Raw genomic sequence first — 16,639 nt, forward strand, 5'->3', positions numbered from 1 at the left:
TTCGACGTTACTTCTTCACTCCCGTCAAAGTAATGAATAAAAGCTCATTTTTCAGTCCCAGAGTTCTGAAATGTGAGCAAGGGGATTGCAGATTATGGGTACCACGTTTTGCACCATACTTTGGTTGCTCATCCAGTTAGTTTACAGGTTCTCGTGACGTGGTTGAAATATCATTTTTAGAGTCATAGAAAATCCGCTGCCCCACAGCGTTCCATATTAATGACCACTAACATCTTTTCGGACGCCTTTGATCAGACAGTGTATACAGTATATCAAGAAGTAAATAATAGGCTACATGTAACTTCATTATTTATTTACATTGACTGAAATGTTAGTGTGGAGTTTTAATATCATCAGTCCCAACGACGAAACTGACAGCATAAATCATTCTCATCATCTATATTTACTGCACCTACGATTGTAAGTTAAGGATTCATTCGTAGCTTTTATCGGTTTCCCAGTGAAAGATCTATTAATGTATGATTCTGCTTGTTAATGACATTTTCAGATTTATATTTACATTCAGAAGTTGGCAATCCCACAATTCCAGCCTCTTCATAACCACTAGTTTCCCTACCACTTCCCATCATGTGGTATAAGTTTCCTTTTGTTCAAACTTCCTAAACCAGAGTAAAAATTTTGTTTCAGCGGACAACGACGCATTTATCTTATACAGGTAATTAAATTGCACTACTGTTCACGGAAAAACTGCTTGAAGTGAGTTCTCATATCGTGCCGTAGGTGCAACCGTAACGGGGGGATATCTGTTGAGTGGCCAGACAAACTTGTGACTCACGAATAGGTGCAGCAGCCTTTTCAGTAGTTTCCGGGTGAATAGTTTGGATGATTTACTGATCTGACTTTTAACATCGAAAAATGGCATTGCGGTGCTGGCATTGCGAACGGCTGAAAGCAAAGGGAAACTAAGCCGTAATTTTGCCCGAGGGCATGCAGCTTTACTGTATGATGATGGCGTCCTATTGGGTAAAATATTCCGGAGGTACAATAGCCTCCATTCGGGTCTCCGGGCGGGGACTACTCAGAAAGATGTCGTTATCAGGAGAAACAAAACTGGCGTTCTACGGACCAGAGCGTGGAATGTCAGATCCCTTAATCTGGCAGGTAGGTTATAAAACCTAAAAAGGGAAATGTATCTGTTACAGTTAGATATAGTGGGAATTAGTAAAGATCGGTGGCAGAAGGAACAACACTACTAGTCAGTGAATACTGGGTTACAAAAACAAAATCAAGTATTGGTAATGCAGGAAGCTTAGTAATAAATAAAAGGATGGGAACGCGGATAAACTACTGCGAGCAGTATAGCGAACGCATTTTTGTAGCCAAGATCGACACAAAGCCCACGCCTAACATAGTAGTACAAGTTCATATGGCAACTAGTTCCGCAGATGGTGAAGATGTTGAAGAAATGTGTGATGCGAGAAAAGAAATTACTCAGATAGTTAAGGCAGACGAAAATTTAATAGTCATGGCGGTCAGGAATTCGATAGTAGGAAGAGGAAGACAAGGAAAAGTAGTAGGTCAATATGGACTGGGGGTAAGGAACGAAAGAGGAATCCGCCTGGCAGAATTATGCACAGAGCGCAACTTAATCATAGCTAAGACTTAGTTTAAGAATCATGAACGAAGTCTGCAGACGCTGGAAGGTTTCAGACAGCTTATGTAATGGTAAGGCAGAGATTTAGTAACCAGGTTCTAAATTGTAAGACATTTCCGGAGGAAGATGTGGACTCTGACCACAATTTATTGGTTATGAATTGTAGATTACAACTGAAGAAACTGCAAAAAGGTAGGAATTTAATGAGATGGGATCTGGATAGACTGTAAGAACCAGAGGATTTAGAGAGTTTCAAAGACAATGTTAGGAAATGATTGAGAAGAACAGGGGAAAGAAATACAGTGAAAGAAGAATGGATAGTTTTGAGAGATGAAATAGTGAAAGCAGCAGATAATCAAGTAGGTAAAAAGACGAGGGCTAGAAGAAAGCCTTGGATAACAGAAGAGATGTTGAATTTAATTCATGAAACGAGAAAATATAAAAATACACTAAATGAAGCAGGTAAAAGTAATACAAACGGCTCAAGAATGAGATCGTCAGGAACCGCAAAATGGGTAAGCAGGGATGACCAAAGGACAAATATAAGGATGTAGAAGCATATATCACTAGGTGTAAGATACATACGGAAAATTAAAGAGACCTTTGGAGTAAAGAGAACCACCTGTACGAATATCAAGTGCACAGATGGAACACCAGTGCTAAGCAAAAAAGAGTAAGTAGAAAGGTGGAAAGAGTATATAGAGGGGCATACGAAGACGATGTACTTGAGGGCTATACTATGAAAATGAAAGACATAGATGAAGATGAAATGGGAGATATGATACTGCGCGAAAAATTTGGCCGATCACAGGAAGACCTAAATCAAAACAAGGTCCCAAGAGTAGACAACATTCTGTTGGAACTACTGACAGCCTTGGGAGAGCTAGCCATGACACAACTCTTCCATCTGATGAGTAGGATGTGTAGGAGGCTGAAAGACCCTCAGACTTCAACAAGAATATAATAATTCCAATTACAAAGAAAGCAGGTGCTGGCAGGTGTGAAAATTACCGAACTATCAGTTTAATAAGTCACGGTTGAAAAATACTAAAATGAATTCTTCACAGGCGAATGGAACAACTGGTAGAAGACAACCTCGGGGAAGATCAGTTTGAATTCTGAAGAAATGTTGGAACACGCGAGGCAATATTGCCCCTACGACTTATCTTAGAAGATAGGTAGAGGAAAGGCAGACATACATTTCTAGCATTTGTAGACTTGGAGAAGGCTATTGACAATGTTGACTGGAATACCCTCTTTCAAATTCTGATGGTGGCAGGGGTAAAATACAGGGAGGGAAAGGCTATTTACAAATTGTACAGAAACCATATGGCAGTTATAAATGTCGAGTCGCACGGAAGGGAAGCAGTGGTTGAGAAGGGTGTGAGGCAGAGCTTTAGCCTATTCCCGATATTGTTCAATCTGTACATTGAGCAAGCAGTAAAGGAAACAAAAGAAAAAATATAAAGCAGGAACTAAAATCCACGAAGAAAAAATAAGAAATCTGAAGTTTACGGACAACGGTGTGATTCTGTCAGAGACAGCAAACGACTTGGAAGAGCAGTTGAACGGAATGGACAGTGTCTTGAAAGGAGGATATGAGATGAACATCAACAAAAGTAAAGCGAGGATGTGATTCTTGAAGTTCTCCCGGCTTACTGAATATTCGATGAGGTTTCGGGATTGCCGCCGGATCATGTTGACTTCTTGGCACAATATTTTGGCCGGCAACAATCCACCTATCTTCAGGTGAGTGTCCGCGCCCACTCACCTAAAGCTAGGTCGACGGTTGCCAGCCGAAATATTGTGGCAAGAAGTCAACATGATCCGGCTGCAATCCCGAAACCTCATCAAACAAAATTTTTGAGGATAATGGAGTATATTCGAATTAAACCAGGTGATGCTGAGGGAAATGAGACACTTAAAGTGGTAAATGGGTTTTACTGTTTGGGAAGAAAATATCTGATGACAGTCGAAGTAAAGAGGGCACAAAGAGCAGACTGGCTATAGCAAGGAAAGCGTTCCTGAAGAAGAGAAATCTGTTAAAATCGAGTATAGATTTAAGTGTCAGGAAGTCTTTTCTGAAAGTATTTGTATGGAGTGTAGCCATGTATGGAAGTGAAACATGGACGATAAATAATATAGACAAGAAGAGAATAGAAGCTTTAGAAATGGGGTGCTACGGAAGAATGCTGAAGATTGGATTGGTAGATCACGTAACTAATGAGGAATTGGGGTGCAAAGGAATTTGTGGCACAGCTTGACTAGAGGAAGGGATCGGTTGGTGGGACAAGTTCTAGGTCATCAGGGGATCACCAATGTAGTATTGGAGGGAAGCCTGGAAGGTAAAATTCTTAAAGTGAGACCAAGAGATGAATACGCTAACCATATTCAAAAGGATGTAGGTTGCAGTAGTTGCTCGGAGATGAAGAGGCTTGCACAAGGCAGAGTAGCATGGAGAGCTGCATCAGACCAGTCTTTCGACTGAAGACCACAAAAACAACAACAACAACAACGGTATTCTAATGACTGTTCACACACGAATATTTTTACACGCATTTCCGTGATGCACGGTCGTTCTTTTATTCTGTTTTAATTACTTTGTTCTACTCCAAGGGCAATAATTTACAAGTTAAAACTTAGCATTGGATGTGTATCGATACTCTCTAATGAGCAACTTCTGATATCATTTCTAAGTAGTTCTGAGCTCATTCTTGGCATGCTTCAGATCTGTGTTATCAACAGCTATATCTGCATCTACGTCTGCGCTCAACGAACCACTTTATATTGATGTATGCCCTATGTGTTGATGTGTGTTCGTATTTAACTATTAATTTATTATCCAGTTGTTCTTATTTAACTAACTCTTAAGGGGAGTTGGAACGCCCTATCCCGACAATATTAACTTTAGTGAGTTGGCTTCCCTGTATTTCAGCAACCACTGTAGTCATTGACATGAAACTTTTACAGGACATTAAACTGTATATTCTAAGTCTACTGAACTACAATACTTGCATTTCAGCCATTGCTTTTGGAAATGCAATTTTTTAGTTATCATTTTAATTATACATAATATTGTCTTCTTCTTTTAGTTCCATAGGCTCAGAATATTTACGTTATTACTCCCTGAGACTTTGAATATTGCACTTGAAGTGGTTTCTGAGATTTAGGAAAAAAATGCCACAGAAAATGTAAATTTTCAGCAACAGCTTCTAAGGTTTCAAAATACTGTAACTCATTTGATATATGCTTAATTTTTTATTTTTAGCCACTCAGAAGCATCCTGCACCATATCGTATATCATCATCTTGATCTTTTTCCAAGTGTTTCTTCTTTTCTTCTTTCTGGACTCGTTAGTGGCCCACTGCGCTGCATACTCTGTTTTATCAATGCGAAATTTGTCCATCCGTTCTCTGATGCAGATTGTTCCAGGATTGATTCCCATACGCTGTAGCACTCTCACTCTACCAATGTTGCCATAATTAAAAGCAATAACAGCAACACTGACCTCCGAGTTTAGTGTCTTCATTACAGCAAAAACATTTTTTGGTAAGCGAGTCCATATAAGGTTATTGAACGACTTATTGGGTTTTTGAGTCTGACCATGCAGACACTTCTTCAGTAATTCAGGACTTTCCAGGTCTCTGTAAATATATTTTATGGTATCCGTGACTGCTACTGGTATGGAATCTTTATGGCTGTATGAACTGTTTGAGTACCGAGCATTGCAGTAATTGCACCTTGAATCAGGACCAGTAGGGGAAAGGTGTGTACTGGTTTTTCATCAGTTGACAGTCTGTAGAAGAAGGTAGCCCATACTGCCTGCTTCATTTTCAACAAATCCTCAGTATTACTTCCAATGGCCACCGCATAATACTGTTGTAGTTCGTCAATCATTTTGTCTGCCAGTCTGCCTCTTATGGTTTTACCATCAGAAAGTTTCCTGTCTCTGAAACTTTGTTTCAACTTTTTCAACCTGGTGCCCATCCTCTTCTGGACATGACCAACCCATCCCAGTTTTGTGATAATCTTCTCATCATAAGGCTGAGCGGCTATTACACTGTTATATGCTTTTGAGTCTCCATCGCCTAAGAATTTAGTATAACTCATTCCCCTTTGGTTCACATATCGACTAAAAATTTCAGTAGCCGCAGACGTTTTCATGCAACCACTTGTTCCTTCATAATTTCTGTCACAGATATGCCCTTCTTCATTCCCTGATTTACACTTATAACAATATTTGGTTAAAATCTGGAAATCTGTTCCCTTCCCAGTATCCACACTGGTCACTGTAGAAACAGAATTCTTAGAACGGTCGCCGTGCTTCTGCCAAGTGCCATCAAAAGCTACTGGTATGTCAATCATACCATCATTTATTTCAGCAGCTTCATTTGCAGCAACCTTCATTCACACACATGCAAGAGATTCCACAGCAGCTCCAATATATCCTGCACATTCGATTTTTACAAGGTGAATTAACATCTACTTCAAAATAATTATCTTTACAACTGGCATCGTTAGTGATATGTTTCCTCGCAAGTTCATTTGATACCTCACTGTCTTCATGCAAACTAACTGGCCTTCGGCATATTTTACAACACACAGATTCATCTAACACCCTTGTTAGGATGTGTAAATCTATCAGTATATAATCTAACCTACCATCTAAAACAACACACACATTCACCTAACACCCTTGTTAGGATGTGTAAAACTCTCAGTATATAACCTAATCTACCATCCACATCACTTTCGTTTTGAGAAAACTGTGTATCACAACTTTTTGTTTTAATCTTCGAAGCACTGATGAGTGTTTCTCTATATACTGACGAGTTTGCCTGCATTTCACTGTCTGTAACTTCACACGCCACATGTTCAACACAATGTTTCTCTTTATTCGAAAATCTGTTACCATGAAACTCACTTTTCTTAAAAACACTTCGTTCTGGCGTCATTCTTTACCTTTTGAGAGATTTACCAATCTATTCGTCACTTTTCCTCAGAAAAACGTTAGCAGTTCGACATACAACGCGTGTTTATACTATGAAACGATACGATACTGTTTTTGACAGTGCTACCAATACAGACACGTAATTTAACCTTTATGACACAGCAATCCACAGCCTCCTACATAAAAAATTACCGATTTTATTATATGTCATTTTATTCGGAAAACTGCAAATTTTTTGATGAGAGAAAAATCCGAGAATGTGAAGAAAAAATTTCTGTCCTAACTCCCCTTAAACGAATCGATCAACAAATTCGATCAACACTGGATGGAACAATAAAAGTTCTAACTTAACTGAAAATGGGAGCATTTAATAATTAACTGAATTTTTAAACTGCTGAATTGAAATGCAGTTGACCACTAGTCAATAAATTAATCTTAAGCGAATTGAAGACGATCAAAATAACCCTTATCAAGGTCGTAGAAGTCTATCGTTGTCTCTTTTTCCCTCGAAGCATCGTAATCTAAAACTTCCGTTTTACCTACTGTTATATGGAAAAAATACTTAAACGATTGATAGTATCCTGCGATCTGCGCCTAATAGTGAAAAGTTTATGAAGTAAATATAAATATGTTTTGTGAATTGAAGGTGGAGGCGGGAGAAAGAAAAGGAAAGGAGGCCAATTATTAATGTAAGGTGCATCGGAACTTTATGCAGCATGAGAACTCGAAACGCAGAGTCTCCTGCTCAGTAGGCACTTGCATTAACCGCTGCACCGTCTGGACGCAGTATTTATAGCAACCTGAGGCCCGACGCACACTCCCGCCACTCCCGCCGTGAGCCACCTATCCAGTGTCTCTGTCCATGTCCTCCACACTCGCTACTTTCAGACATCCGTAGGAGGTCGAACGTCATTGCGTATCAGCTCTGAAGGTGGTGGATTTGTGGCCCATCGAGCTGAATCAGTTATATGAATGCCTGTCTGAAAGAACAGCTAACATGCATCATATAGTATGGACATTGCAACCATAAATTTTGTTTCTGCTCTTTTCGTTTAGCTTCAATACAGCACGCTAGTTTGAGCTTCCACGCAATACCGAGATCAATTCTATCATTATCTGAACAGATAACTACTTTAATTTTCCTTTGTATGGAGCTTTTTGTACCACGGTGCAATTGCTTCGGGTTTTTTTTTTTGTGTTTTCCAGGTAGCTGTCATCAGCATCCGGCAAATTTTGCTGCAATCAGGCGCTCGTTCAGTTGCACGGCAAACCCCACCCCGCGTCACTCCACTCTGGCAGGCGCTCCGAGTGGCTATCAGTGTTATTTGCCGGTTCGTTTCAAATAAAGATGTAAATTACTTTTTTAATTAAACGCGGTACACTGTAATCCGACCGAGTGCGTTTAATTCCGTACTCTGCACTGGGTAAGAAACGACAGCATGCAGCTATTGCAGTGCTCCGAGTTGCGGCTATACCACACATAATACAGTATTTACTTAAGACAAAGGACACTGTCGACACAAATGTAAAAACTACCTGTGTGGAAGATTTCAGGGATTATGACGCTATTTGTACGTAGTGAGTTACAGTAAATTATCTGCAACATCAAGTGACAGAGAAACATGGCTATGTTAGTTACGTATTCCACATGTGAATTTGAATGATACACTGTGTTATCTAGTAATCATTAACTATACTAGATGTATTGTTTGATGGGAACTTTTTAACTGACTTTTCAAACAATTTTCTTTCAATGTGATGGAATCACATTTTACTGAAGACATATGAGTCTCAACTTTACCTTCAAGAAGGAAAGGAACTGAAGCAATGAGATGAAATTTGTGCACGGGTGGGACTTGAACTGTGAGGTACAGGCACAAATTCCCCATTATGTACAAAGCTGGGGTGCTACTCCATTGTCGGAGAGCCTCAGCGGTACTGATGACATAAGAAGAGGAGAATGGGCTGAAGGAGTGAGATGAAGTTTGTGTTAGGGCACTGAACTAGAGTAGTCTGTGCAGATGTAATAGCCACAATGCTACGGTTATGTTGTGATTAGCATATTTTCCTGCAAACCTAGAGACCTGGGTACACGTTCTGGCTGTACCACAAATTTTAAATCATTGCTTCAGCTTCAATCCTTGTCTAAGATGAAGTTTCCTTTTGTCAGTTGTTTTATCTCCTTAGTCAGTTAACTGTACAATTTTTTTCCTTGGTAGAAAACGGTGTTTTGATTTTTTGTTTATTCTTTCTTGCTAAAAATGTAGTTAGACCAGAAATTGTTCCATACTCAAGGAAATATCTTTCAGAGCAGTAACTGTCGAGGTTATTTTCGATGTAGGTAACTGACTAGTAAAAGTACCCACACGATGCAGTTTTAATATCTGAAATGTTTGGAGCAATCTTTGCAATGAATGCATTTCTACTTTTCGTTATTATTCTTAAGATAATTTATTTTAACATTTTGATCATATTTCATGTATGTGTTCCACACAGGAGAATTCCATACTAAGAAGTGAGTGTACATATGAAGAGTACATAACTAAAAGACGCTGATGACAGACATGGTATTCTGATGACATTATGTCTCTGTTCACCTGACATCAATCGTGAATCAGTCTTCATTTCTAGAAAACGTGTGTTCATTGCAAAGAATACAGAGATATCATCTATATTAAATTTAACTTTGTTACATGCGCTCTTCAAACTGGAATTCATACATTCGTTTATTTTATGCCCGGTGTGACTGATCTATAGTAAACTTCCATTAAGGTTTCATCTACTTTATCTAAAAGGAGTTCTCTGGTTTTCACATTCATTCTGGCATTACAGTCATCAGACATATATCAGGAACGTTATTGTTCATAATTCGCTAACTGCAGGAATTCTTATATCAAGGGACTGTGGAAAAGCAGGAAAATCCCTATTTCAAACATGTAATATTTATTCATATAAAGGGTTACTTTTCTCAAAAACTGTGGGGAAGAAGAATCTGAAAAACATATGACTTGCAGGTTGCACATTTTTAACCACTATGACACATGGATTTCTGAAAGTATTTATTAGTTTAAAGATAATAATTATTTTTGTAAAAAGTGGACAGAAGAAATTGTATATACTTGTCTATGTATATAAGGCTCTAGCTTCTTTACGATTTACAAAATCAGAAAACCCTATGTTAAAATATGCACATCTCTCCAGTGAGTATACGTTATAATACTGAACAAATTGTAACAATTATCAGCTGAGAAAAAGTGTACTTCATTCTTAAAAATAAAACTTACAGGGAGCAGCCATAAAAGTTGTCAATGCATCCCGGGTGTACATTGTGGGTTGTCCCCTGCCCTTCCATCTTATTTTGCCATTTCCTTTTTCCTTCTGATCTGCGCTGTCTCGGTCTTGTTTCAAAGTCTCTACCAGCTCTCTGTCATGGCCTACGTCTTTCTTTATATAAATTCAGCAATTGTTTCACTGTGAACCAACCAAGAGTTTGTAGCAGTCTTTTCAAGACTTGACACCTTACATTTCCTTCATTGACTGTAGAATGTACCAAATACACCAAAATTCAATATATTAATTGACAAACATACTGTCCTGGGTTTCCTGATCCAGATTATGCTGCTGATGGACTTAAGATTCTGACTGTGGCTACGAAGCCTGTTCTTCAATAGTAGTACAGCACTTCCACTGTGGAAAAAGGTATAGCTGGTTTGTGAATAACTATCTCACCACTTTTCAGTGCTCTGTTGAATTTGCGTCGTGAATCACTTCCTCGTCTGTTGAAGAGGGGGCAAACAAAACTGCGAACCAGTTCGCATTCATACATGAACTGTGCAGTCCAGTTTAGTATTAGCTACATTTTCTCCACATGCTTCCTCTTCCTCAGCTGCTTTGAAAGCTTTTGAATCCTCATCTCCCAAATAATAACGCTCAGAGGCGAGTGATTCAAAAAATCAAATTCCGATCGGAGACCTGTTAAATTTAAATATTCACTCCCACGCAGTGTTTTGTTTAAATTATTGATTAAACCAGAAATGAAGCACATACACACACCAAAACAAGGTTTGCATCACCTCGGTTCCGAGAGTTCCGGAACCTGCACAGAAAATTGGAGTGGAAATCAACATAAAAATCATGTCCGCCCTTTTTATTGCTCATGAAAACCACACATTGCATGTTGTACCACCATACAACGAGACCTTCAGAGATGGTACACCGGTACCTCGAATACCCAGTAGCACGTCCTCTTGCATTGAAGCATGCCTGTATTCGTCGTGACGTACTACCCACAAGTTCATCAAGGCACTGTTGGTCCATATTATTCAGATCCTCAACGGCGATTCGGCGTAGATCCCTCAGAGCGGCTGGTTGGTCACGTCGTACATAAACAACCCTTTTCAATCTATTCCAGGCATTTTCGATAGGGTTCATGTGTGGAGAACATGCTGACCACTCTAGTCGAGCGATGTCGTTATCCAGAAGGAAGTCATTCACAAGATGTGTAAGACGGGGGCGCAAATTGTCGTCCATGAAGACGAAGGCCCCGCCAATGTGTTTCCGATATGGTTTCACTATCGGTCGGGTGACGGCATTCACGTATCATACAACCGGTACGGCGCCTTCCGTGACCACCAGCGGCGTACGTCTGCCCCACATAATGCCACCCCAGAACAGTGGGGAACCGTCACCTTGCTGCAGTCTCTGAACAGTGTGTCTATGGCTTCAGCATGATCAGGTTGCCATCAAACACGTCTCCAACGATTGTCTGGTTGAAGGCATATGCGACACTCATCGGTAAAGAGAACGTGATGCCAATCCTGAGCGGTTCATTCGGCGTGTTGCTGGGCCCTTCTGTAGCTCGCTGCATGGTGTCGTGGTTGCAATGATTGACCTCGCCATGGACGTCGGGAGTGAAGTTGCGCATCATGCAGCCTATTGCGCACAGTTTGAGTCGCGACACGACGTTCTGTGGTTGCACGAAAAGCATTATTGAACATGGTGGCTTTGCTGTCAGGGTTCCTACTAGCCATAATCCGTAGGTAGCGGTCATCCACTGCAGTAGTAGCCCTTGGGGGGCCTGAGTGAGGCAAGTCATCGACAGATCCTGTCTTTCTATATCTCCTCCATGTCCGAACAACATCACATTGGTTCACTCCGAGATGCCTGTACACTTCCCTTGTAGAGAGCCCTTCCTGGCACAGAGTAACAATGCGGACGCGATCGAACCGCAGTATGGACCATCTTGGCATGGTTGACCTGCAGACAACACGCGACATGTAACACATATCTCACGAAATAAGCGTCAAACGAAAAAACTACAAAGAAAGAAACTTGTCCAGCTAGAAGGGGGAAAGGGGGAAACCAGATGGCGCTATGGTTGTCCCGCTAGATGGTGCTGCCATAGGTCAAACGGATATCAACTGGGTTTTTTTTAAATAGGAACCCCCATTTTTTATTTTATATATATTAAGAATGAAAAAAAAACAGAAATCTTAATGATTTCAACCTCTCTGGAACCCCTTTATATATTTTTATTTCATTCCATTAAAAGATTAGCCTTATTTTAGGTTTTCGTTATTTCTGTCTTGGCACCCTATCTGCTTTGTATAATAGGAACTAGTGACATCTATTGTTCCTTATGATTCTAGTTCATTTAGTAGAATATTATTAACAATACTATCGAATGTCTGGGACACACTGAAATCTATGCTTTTGAAAGACTCATTCTTGTCAAGAAATTCTGTTACCACTTTTGTGAAATATACTGTGGCTACTTCTCTTAATTTTCCACGATGGTACCCTAACTCTGGTGCATTTGGATTATAGAAATTATTGAAGTGGTTAATTAATCTCTTTCATAGTTTATTTCATTATTTTTAGTCGATGAGTCGCAGAAAAAGCTATTGAAGTTTTCTGTGTCCTCTGCATTACCTTTCTTCAGCAAAGACACAACACCTGTCTGGTTTAAATCTCTGGTAAATTTTATGATGAGCATAACTCATTTACAAAGCTTTTTCAAAGAGCTTTTATATTCTGTGTGCACTGCAAGCATTGTTTCAGAGCACAGATTGATAATTCATGCCTGCATACATGCATGCATGCGTGCATGCAAAATTTTATATTTGTTAGTTCCGTAAAGTGTTATTGACTTCATGTGGTTGGTAAATGACTTCATGTGGTTGGTAATATCATAAATGGAGTAAGTAAACAATTCTTTACATGGGTTATATGATTTTGACAGTTTTTGTGTTCATTTTTCGGCACTTATCGCCAGAAAAATGACTAGTTGCAAAATTTCCTAACCGCATTAGATAACTTGTTACTTAATTACTATCTCTTATCTGTACCTTAATTTGTTTTTGTGTTTTTTTATATGCTCATTTCCTGCTTCATGATGTCTCAAATTGCTTTGATTTTATTCACTGCACTGTATATTAATTTGTCATTAGATGTCGCTGTCCTCTGTCAAATCGAAGAACCGAATAAAATGAATAGTAGACTGATCGCAGAATATAATTGGGAGTAATAAAAAAGATAAGAGTAATGAAGAGTAGCAGTAATGAGATTAGTTAGATACCTACCACTAAAATTTGGACCCAAGAAATGGATGGAGTGAAGAAATTCTGTTACCTTGCAAACAAATTAACATACGATGCACGCAGCAAGGTGGGCGTACACTGAGGTGAAAAATGCCATGAGATACCTCCTAATATCGTGTCGGATCTCCTTTTGCCGGCGTAGTGAAGCAACTAGACGTTGAATGGACTCAACAAGTCGTAGGAAGTTCCGTGCAGAAATACTAAGCCATGCTGCTTCTACAAATAGGAACTCCACTCAAACAGGCCTCTACAGTAGTCCATAGTAAAGTGCTACCAGTGCTGCATTCTGTGCCCGGAATGATGTCTCGATTACGTCCCATAAATGTTCTATCGATGGGATTATGTCAGTCGATCTGGGTGGCCAAATCATTCGCTCGAATTGTCCAGAATGCTCTTCAAAGCACAACTGTGGCACAGTGACATATTTGGGAACATGAAATTTATGGACGGCTGCAGATGGTCTCCAAATAGCCGGAAATAACCATTTCCAATCAATGATAGATTGAAGTGAATCAGAGGACTCAGCCAATTCAATGTAAACACAGCTCACCTCATTATGATGCCAACAGCAGTTTGCACAGAGCCTTGTTGACAACTTGCGTCCACAGCTTCATGGGGATTGCGTCACACTCGAATCCTACCATATGTTCTCACAAACTGAAACTGCGGCTCATCTGACCAGGCCATGGTTTTCCAGTCGTCCCTGGAAGACGTCGGATTCGCGCCCTGCCATTGGCATGCAGAAAATGGTGTCGATGGTCACGTGAGCGTTTTAGACTTAGTTGACGATGTCGCGTTGTTAACATTGGCACATGCGTGGGTCGTCGGCTGCGGAGACCCATCGTTAGGAATGTCCGGTGTACTGAGTTTGTTCAGACACACTTTTACTCTGCTCAGTATTAAAGTTTGATGCTAGTTCTGCCACTGTTTTACAATCTGCCAGCCTACGACGTCCGACATTTGTAACTAGGGGTGGCCGACCAACTCTACGACGACTGGACTTGATTTCCCCTTGGTTTCGCCACTTTTTGAAGGCATTCACCACAGCACTCCTCGAATATCCAGCAAATCGTGCAGTTTCCGAAATGCTCGCACCCTCGATCAAACACAGATAGATCCCGCGCTTTCCCCATTCTACAAACGGACAGTACACTCACTGATACTATACACAATGTTCGTGTTTCTGACCAGCAATCATTCCTCGCAAGGTGAGGGTGCTAACGCCTGGACAGGTTTACATAGATAGAAGGTCGGTGGTCATAACGTTCTGGCTGGTCAATGTATGTGCAGATCGCTTTTCCGTGAATTTTGTCATCTCAGTGTAAAAAGCAGACTAGCGAAGGCAAAGAGGGCCACAAGGAATCTCTTCAGACAAGATATTTGCCTTAATCTGTGAAAGAAATATCTGAGAACGTGCACCTGGAGTACAAGTGTGAAGTAAAGGTAGGTGTCGTAAAAACTGGAAAAGTTGACAATAGAAGCGTTTCAGATGCGGTGTAACAGAAAGATGCTGAAAATTTGATGGACTGATGAGACAACAAATGAGGAAATTCGCCGCTGAATCGGCGAGGAAAAAGTATGTGGAAAACATTGACTGGAAGAAACGACAGGACAATAGGCCATGCGTTAAGATATCAGGGAATAACTTCGTGGTACTAGGGGCTAAGTTCAGCACTGTAACGCCCCAAAGACAGAAAACCCCAATTAACAAACTTTGTGGAAACGTAAGGTAGGGAAGTGAGATATTTTGACAGTGACGGCAATTATTGACGATTCAATCTACACTGGTAATAGTTTGACTAACACCTATGTCATTCACATACTGAGAATAGCAAACAAAGAGGGGAGATAAAAGGAAAGGAATATCAGAGGTTCTTTATCAAACATCTATAGAATAAATTCAAAATCATATGAACGAAGGTTAAATCCAAGTAAGTAATTCGGTCAAAGATAACATTTACCATGGAAGAGAGTTGTAGCCGCATCGAAAAGGAAATTCAATGCGACTCCAGTGCAACTCGGATATGGAAATGTTCAGTTAGTTAGTTGCTCTTGAGTTGCTCTAGAGTACTTTTGCGATAGTTGTCTGGACGCAAACGCTATTAGATTGTTTCAGTTTTGAAAGTTTTTAATTCGTGAGGTAGAGACTGAAGTATTACTCAGTCATTCGGCTGACGAAAGTTAATCTATACCGTTCTCAACGCGACGGTATAGTAAGACGAGTGTTAGCCTTCAATGGAGTGATATTGGTTTATCGGACTGATGAACAGTTACAAACCTTGAGAGAAATGGATCAACGACAGAAAAACAACTCGTAGTCTTGAGTAGGACACAATAAAATGAAGACACGAAGAAAGACAAGTACGCCGATTAGTCAAAAGTTGTCGTCAGCGTCACGATTACTGAACTGAACAGAAGTCATTCTTGAATGACATATCGGTGTGCGTGTGTTGTTGGGGCAAACAATTAATTTCAGAAAGAACAATGAAATCTGAGTCAAAAGATAAATCTTACGTGTCACCTAACTCGTTAAATGGACAATACAGTGTTTATTAATGCAAGTTGATTGACTAAACATTTTAAGTTTATTAGTTTAAACCAGTATTACGGCCTTTTAAAAAACATTTACTCCAACATAAGTTATCTCTGGAGTTACGTCGGACTGTTGTTAATAACTGGACGTAGCAACTCACGGCAACGGAAAAGTAGACAGCAAAAATTCGTCCTCGCTCTGTTTAATGTGAAAAATGACCGTAATGATGAAATCAAGAATCAACCGGGCATAAAAATAAAGAAAAACAATTGCAGTTTACCAGTTCGCACAAGCTGAGAAGACTGTTGTGGACAGATAACAGAATATTTCTAAACCACGCGAGGAGTTGTGTTTTTACGAGAGTCACAGATGCTGTTCCACGTCATACCGACGGGAACGAACATCGTTACGAGTCGCGTCTCCTCCCGGCGAGTGAAGAAGGAGGGAAGGGACGTCACAGCACCCAACAGGACGTATGTAGTAGGCCACTTCAAACCAGTTGGAAAACTGATTTCGCCCCCTCCCTCCTCCCGCCCACCGCCACCACTACCACCATTCCCCCCTCCACTTACTAAAAAAAATTAGCAGCTATCAATACGATTCTATAAATATCGAATATTGTTCGTTAGAAATTTAAGAACGCTCGCACAGTGTGAGCCTTTTGTAAGGAGCTTAAGAAATAAAGTGTCTGTGCTACTGATGGCTGGTACTTTTGGAAGTACCTGAACGTACTGTTTAAATAATGCTGATGACTTGACTATAGCCTCCCCAGCCCAACATGAGTCTACTAATTCTCTAGATAAATTTTACGGTTTCCGTCCAAAGCAGGGCCTTTAGTTGTTCTTGTTAATATATAAGCCTGACAAAAAAGTGAAGCACCGAGAAGGTATGGAAAAACCATCGGAGAGTACGTCATTGATTAGAACTGTGATTCTCTGCGG

Source organism: Schistocerca piceifrons, chromosome 5 (assembly GCF_021461385.2).
Source record: "Schistocerca piceifrons isolate TAMUIC-IGC-003096 chromosome 5, iqSchPice1.1, whole genome shotgun sequence".
Lineage (NCBI taxonomy): Eukaryota > Metazoa > Arthropoda > Insecta > Orthoptera > Acrididae > Schistocerca > Schistocerca piceifrons.